Source organism: Rhipicephalus microplus, unplaced genomic scaffold (assembly GCF_043290135.1).
Source record: "Rhipicephalus microplus isolate Deutch F79 unplaced genomic scaffold, USDA_Rmic scaffold_14, whole genome shotgun sequence".
NCBI lineage: Eukaryota > Metazoa > Arthropoda > Arachnida > Ixodida > Ixodidae > Rhipicephalus > Rhipicephalus microplus.
In genome coordinates, this window is record NW_027464587.1 from 12,405,652 (window position 1) to 12,413,282 (window position 7,631).

The 7,631-nt window shown below is 41.2% G+C and overlaps 1 non-coding gene across 1 annotated transcript; it reads right to left on the bottom strand.

The window, feature by feature from the left end:
* Positions 1-1,099: 1,099 nt before the first annotated feature.
* On the bottom strand, positions 1,100-1,172 carry TRNAA-CGC (transfer RNA alanine (anticodon CGC)). Its single transcript has one exon. It is a non-coding gene; the product is annotated as a tRNA-Ala (tRNA).
* Positions 1,173-7,631: the final 6,459 nt, after the last annotated feature.

The following is a 7,631-nucleotide window of genomic DNA, read 5'->3' on the forward strand; positions in this document are numbered from 1 at the left end:
ACACGAATCTGCCAGTACGAGTCCCTCGTTAATGAATAAGGGAAAGAAGTGTATAACTAAGGGCTCGTTTTTCCGTGTTTTGGCACAATAGGAATGAGATCTAACAGACAATAATGCAAAGGAATGTATAGGGGAGGATGATAGATCAAAGGTATTGTAAATAAGTAGAAAGAAAAAAGAAGAATGAAAAGATAACCAACCGTGAGCAGGAATCGAACCTACGATCTTAGAATAATGCGTTCGATGCTCTAACCACTGAACTATCACAGCGGCCTCCCTTCATGCGCTTTCTTTGGTTTTATAAGTGATTTTAGACGCGGGAGTCTCAGCCAGCGCGATCTGTAGCAAAGCGGCGAGCGTGAAATACACTTTTATGGCCTGTGTGGCGTCACGTAGAACGTGAACTTATTATGAGCGGGCAGCTGACCAATCGTCCCTCGTATACAACCTAATGACACCAACTCTGCCAGTAGGAAACCCTCGGAAATGAATAAAGGAAAGAATTTCATGCCTAATGGCTTGTTTTTATGTGTTTTGGCACAATAATAATGAGATCTAACAGATAATAATGCCAAGGAATGTGTAGGAGACGTTATTGGAACAAATTCATTGTAAATAGGAAGAAAGAAAGGTGGGTGAAAACATAACTAACCATGAGCCGGAATCGAACCTTACACCTTCGAATAATGCGTTTGATGCTCTAACCACTGAGCTATCGCAGCGACCTTCCCCCCATGCACTTTTTTGGGTTTATGTGTGAATTTAGACGTGGGAAGGTCAGTCAGCGCCATCTGTAGCCAAGCGGTGAGTGTGAAACACCTTTTTATCACCTGTGTCGTCACCTGGCACGTGAACTTATTACGAGTGGGCAGCTGACAAATAATACCTCGTATACAAGCTAATGACACCAAGTCTGCCAGTACGAGTTTCTCGTAATTGAATAAGGGAAAGAAGTGTATACCTAAAGGCTCGTTTTTTCTGGTTTTAGCACAATAATAGTGAGATCTAACCGACAATAATGCCAATGAACGTATAGATGAAGTTATTAGAACAAATCTTATGTAAATGGGAAGAAAGAAAAGTGAATGAAGGTATAACCTGCCGTGAGCAGGAATCGAACCTACGACCTTCGAATAGCGCGTTTGATGCTCTAACCACTAAGCTATCACAGCGGCCTCCCCCATCCACTTTTGTGTGTTTATATGATAATTTAAACGTGGGAGTGTCAGTCAGCGTCATCTGTAGCCAAGCTGTGAGTGTGACAAACCCTTTTAAGCACCTGTGTGGCGTCACGTAGCACGTGAACTTATTACGAGCGGACGGCTGACCAATATTCCATCGTATACAACCTAATGACACCAAGTCTGTCATTATGAGACCCTCGGTAATTATTATGAGTAAGAAGTGTATACCCAAGGGCTCGTTTTTCCGTGTTTTGGCACAATAATGATGAGATCTAACAGACAATGATGCCAAGAAATGTATAGAAGAAGTTATTATAACACACGTAATGTAAATGGAAAGAAAGAAAAGTGGATGAAGAGATAACTAGCCGTGAGCAGGATACAAACCTACGACCTTCGGATAACGCGTTTGATGCTCTAACCACTAATCTATGACAGTGGCCTGCCCCCCATTCATTTTTTTTAGGTTTATATGTGAATTTAGATGTGGGAGTGTCCTTCAGCGCCATCTGTAGGCAACGGAGAGTGTGAAGCACCCTTTTATGCGCCTGTGTGGCGTGACGTTGCACGTGAACTTATTACGAGTGAGCAGCTGACCAATAGTCCCTCGTATACAACCTAATGACACCAAGTCTGCCAGTACGAGTCTCTCGTTAATGAATAAGGGAAAGAAGTGTATACCTAAGGGCTCGTTTTTCCGTGTTTTAGCACAATAATATTAAGATCTATTAGACAATAATGCCAAGGAATGTATAGGGGAAGTTTCAGAACAAATGTAATGTAAATAGGAACAAAAAAGTGAGTGAAAAGATAACCAGCCGTGAGCAGGAATCGAACCTACGACCTTAGAATAATGCGTTCGATGCTCTAACCACTAATCTATCACAGCGGCCTGCCCCCATCCCATTTTTTAAGTTTATATTTGATGCGCTGCTCCCGGTGGCACGGGAGCAGCGCATCAAGCATCATGCCTGATCTGCGTGTTTTTCTAATGCAGGCTGCGTTTGCGCTGTTGGTGGTCTAGCTACCGGCTGTCTCTTCTGAGTCGGCGTGTTCGCATCTGCCCTGGCACGTGCATTCTTCTGGCGTCAAAACCACAAGCAGTGGCATATTCTTCAATGCAACCTCATCGGCGAAGCTCGACCATCATCTACCAACAGCATCGACAATGACATCGCTCCCCGGAAACCACAAAAGCAGCTTGCGGACCAGCTTGTTCCTCAGTGGGCACGGGAGCAGCGCATCAAGCATGATGTCTGATCTGCGTGTTTTTCCAATGCAGGCTGCGCTTGCGCTGTTGGTGGTCTGGCTACCAGCTGTCTCTTCTGACTCGGCGTGTTCGAATCTGCTCTGGCAGGTGCATTCCTCTGGCGTCAAAACCACAAGCAGTGGCATATTGTTCAATGCAACCTCATCGGCGAAGCTCGACCATCATCTACCAACAGCATCGACAATGACATCGCTCCCCGTAAACCACAAAAGCAGCTTGCGGACCAACTTGTTCCTCATTGGGCACGGGAGCAGCGCATCAAGCCTGATGTCTGATCTGCGTGTTTTTCCAATGCAGGTGTGTAGAAAATATTCTCTTTATGCTAAAAAATCGAATAATACCTGCCTTTTGCTGTTCCCGTGCCCACGGGTTTTGTTTGATACCATTTGTGACTGCTTTTCCACTGCCTTCCTATTATTGTGTTGCGGGGATATTGAAGCTAATACTGGGCCAACAACGCGTTCTGAAGCGCTATTGCAACTTGACACGCTACCCGAGAACCCCGCTGAACAAATGAGTGTGCTATTTCAGCTCCTTAAAGACGTTCATGCGCGTTCTGTTCCAAGTTCAAAGAATCACGCTGATCTAGCTGCTGACGTAAAAACCATAAAAAACGGTCAAAAGGACGTCGAGACGAAAGTAACCGGAATACTAAAAAGACTAGATGAACTAGAAAACAAATCCAAGATTGTCGAAAACCTCAAAAGTGAGCTATCAAGCATGCGTAGTAAGGTATCGGAAACTACTGCTCAAAACAGCTTGTTACAGGCTCGCCTGGACGAGCTTGAAGATAGGTCTCGACGTGACAATTTAATTTTTCATGGGTTTCCAGATGTCAAAGAATCTTGGGAAGAAACTGAAGCAAAGGTGGTCACTAAAATTACGTCCGTCATAGGGTCATTTTCACCAAACACGATTCATCGCGCACACCGACTAGGCTCATTTTCGCAAAACCGATGCCGTCCCATCATTGTAAAGTTTAGCGACATCAAAACTAAAGATAAAATATTGTCTGCACGCTCCCAATTTAAAATATAAGACATAGGCATTAGCGAAGACTTCTCGCCCGCTACGCGCATCATCCGAAAAAAGCTCACTGATTTCGCAAAAAATCTGCCAGAATCCCCCCAATTTAATATACGTTACAACAAGCTATATGATAACAAAAAATGCTACATGTTTGATACTAATGCTGGACAGGTTATTGAAGTAGAACGGCCTGGTCGAGGTTTCGAGAGTAACATCCAGGCACGTGTCCCTTCCTAGGAATGCGCAAGGGGAAGTGGCCCTAAATCTAACCCAAGGATCTCTGTTCTGTTCACGAACATAAGAAGCCTTCTTAACAAATATGATTCTTTATCTTCCGCAATAGATACCTGCGATGCACAAATAATTGTGCTAACCGAAACGTGGCTCCGTGCGCATGTGCAGGACTCAGAAATTTCTAATCAAGCGAGTCATTTTGCAATTTATCGTTGTAATCACACTGTGCATCGGGGTGGCGGTGTTCTGTTAGCGATATCCAAAAACATATCTTCTTCTTGCATACACATTACCACCACTCTTGAAACTATCTGGGCTTTGCTCACTATTGGCCATCAAAGAATCGTCCTAGGCGCATGCTATCGTTCCCCTTCGTCGTCCTCAACATTTGTTAACGAACTCCACGACGTTATGAACCACATCGTAACACGTTTCCCCAGTTATCCCTTATTTTTACTCGGCGACTTTAACTTTCCGAACATAAATTGGACTACACAACCAGCTTCCATTTTTCCTTTTTCGACACAAGCTTCTGAGTTTTTTAACTTTTGCTCTATCTTTTCTTTAACGCAATTAGTTGATCATTCAGCTAGAATATCATCTCACGCAGCTAACACTCTTGACTTAATCCTAACTACGCAGCCCGATTTTACTTCCGACATAACATACTTGCCCAGAATCAGCGATCACTCTCTTCTCAGTTTTTCTTTTAATGCATCATTCCCAAAAGTTTCAAACAACAAAAAAGTAATTCGTGACTACAAAAAGGCGAACTTTCAGGCTATTAATCACGAGTTATCCATCTTTCTTGATACTTTTTTGGCAAACTTCGATGATCATTCTGTTCAAACTAACTGGGACATATTTGCGTGTAAAGTTTACGATCTAACAGAGAAATTCATACCGAAACGCACTATCACGTGTAATCATCGCGCCCCGTGGTACAACGCCCACTTGAAAAGGCTGTCTAACTGTAAGAAGCGCCTTTAACGTTCTGCCAGGAAATCGCCAACTGATTCCCGATGGGAAGCTTACAGATTAGCATCGAACGCTTACATATCTGCACAAAAGCTGCTAAATCTTCATTTTTATCCCAAACCTTGCCATCCATGCTTAATAATAATGTTAGAAAGTTTTGGAAAGTCATAAATCCGCCACATAATAACAGTATTTACTTAGAAGACGCATCGGGCAATTTCATTTCCTTGAGTGATTGTGCGGCTGTGCCCAATGATGTATTCACTAAAAACTTTTCTGTTAGTTCCACATAATGCTCCTAGCGTGCAGGCATATAATTTTCCTGTAATGTCCCCCATCTGTATCGAAGCGCCAGGCGTGGCTAAGTTGATTGCTGGACTTAAATACCATTCTTCTCCAGGTTACGATTTAATAGACTCGAAGTTTTTGAAGAATACAAGTTCATTTAGTTCTATTATTTTAACAAAAATATTCCAGCAATCACTTGACACATGTACGCTACCCATACAATGAAAAATAGGTAAGGTGGTTCTACTCTTCAAATCTGGCCAAAAAACATCCCCTGCAAATTACCGCCCTATATCTTTAACTAGTACCTGCTGTAAATTACTGGAACATATCATATTCTCACATCTAGTCAATTTCCTTGAATCAAATTCGTTTTTTACATCTGCACAGCACGGTTTTCGCAAATCGCTCTCATGCGAAACACAGTTAATATCTTTTACTCGCAAGCTACATCGCATTTTAGACCAATCATCAAAAGCTGACTGTGTTTATTTAGACTTTTCCAAAGCCTTTGACAAGGTATGCCACAAGCTGCTACTACACAAACTAAACAAACTCCAACTTGATGACACCATATTGAAGTGGATTGTATGTTTCCTTAAAAATCACTCGCAATTTGTTTCAGCTAATAATCATAACTTTTCACTCAGCCAGGTTTCCTCTGGTGTCTCCCAGGGATCTGTTCTTGGACCTCTTTTGTTTCTTATTTACATTAACGGTCTGCCTTCTCTTATATCCTCTAATGTTCATTTGTTTGCCGACGACTGCGTAATTTTTCGGGAAATAACTGCTGACAACGACTCCTACTCTCTCCAATCAGATCTAACTAGTGTAAGCAACTTGTGCGAAGAATGATTAATGGAACTTAATGTCACTAAATGTAAAGTAATGCGTGTATCGAGAACTACTAGTTGTATGCCTATATATTACCTGAACAATACACCACTTGAAATCGTTTCCTCTTACAAGTACTTAGGTGTTCATATTACCAACAATTTAACTTGGACGAAACACGTCGAATACATTATTAACAAGGCAAACCGCATGCTAGGTTATTTACGTCGAAACTTTTTTTCAGCCCCGTCTTCTTTAAAACTTCTTCTATACAAAACACTAATCAGATCAAAACTAGAGTACGCAACACCAGTATGGGATCATTGCCACGACAACTTACTCACCGGTTTGAACTTGTTCAGAATAATTCAGCCCATTTCATTCTATCAAATTACAATAGAACGGCAAGTGTAACGGCAATGAAAAGTAGTATTGACCGTGAATCTTTAGCATCACGACGTCGCATTTTTCGCCTATCTTTATTTCATAAGGTTTATTACCATGCTTCTCTCCATGCTGAACTGCTTTCACAACCTCAGTACATATCATGTCGAATTGACCATAATCATAAAGTTGGAGTTGTTTCATCTAACACTAAATATTTTGCTGCATCTTTCATTCCAAAAACATCCCGTGAGTGGAACCACCTTCCCGCCGATGTTGTTTCCATACGCGTTAATCACCTGTTTCATCAAGCATTAGCTAATATTGTATAATCAGGATAATCTATGTTTTTTTTATTCAAACACATGCTCTGTTTTTTCTATGTTTTGTACATCTTGTTACTCCCACTCCCCTCTTCAATGCCCATGGCTTGAGGGTATAATAAATAAATAAATATTTGAGTTTAGACGTGGGAGTGGCAGTCAGCGCCATCTGTAGCCAAGCGGCGAGTGTGAAACACCCTTTCTTGCGCCTGTGTGGCATCACGTAGCCCGTAAACTTATTACGAGCGGGCAGCTGACCAATAGTCCCTCGTATACAACCTAATGACACGAATCTGCCAGTACGAGTCCCTCGTCAATAAATAAGGGAAAGAAGTGTATAACTAAGGGCTCGTTTTTCCGTGTTTTGGTAAGATAGTAATGAGATCTAACAGACAATAATGCCAACGAATGTATAGGGGATGATATTAGATCAAATTCATTGTAAATAAGAAGAAAGAAAGGTGGGTGAAAAGATAAGTTTGAAGTTTGAAGTTTGAAGTTTGAAGTTTATTTTGCTTCCATTACAGAAACAAGGAGCAGGAGCAAAAGGCTACAAAGGCCTGACAAAGGGCTCCCACTCCTGTTGGCACTCAGCATCAGCGGTACATATGGCAATACAAAATTCATCACAGAAATTCATATGAAATTAAAGATCATATAAGCAGTATACAGACCATCTGATGAATAATACATGATAAAAAGATAACATGTAGGTTAAATCAAATCAATCCGGATAAGCAGCCCGGAATACCAAAGAAATATGCACAATAAACAGTCGCAAAATACATAAGATTATTATTATACAGAATAAAATATACTGACTTCAGTAAAATATAACATAGGCAACGAGTGTGAATGGCATTATTCATTTGTGAAAAAAAAAACAAAAAACATAACAGTATGACACGAAAAAAGATACGCATCATACATATTCCAATTGATGATTTATAATATACAGTTTCATAGATTTTTTCGACATAGTATTAAAATCAAGGGGGCTTAGGTGATTTATTAAATGCGGAACCTGGTAGCCTATATGCTGCCGGCCATAAGCTGTTCGGAACTTCGGTATTACCCTAGTTTCATTGCGTAGAGAATAACGACTTT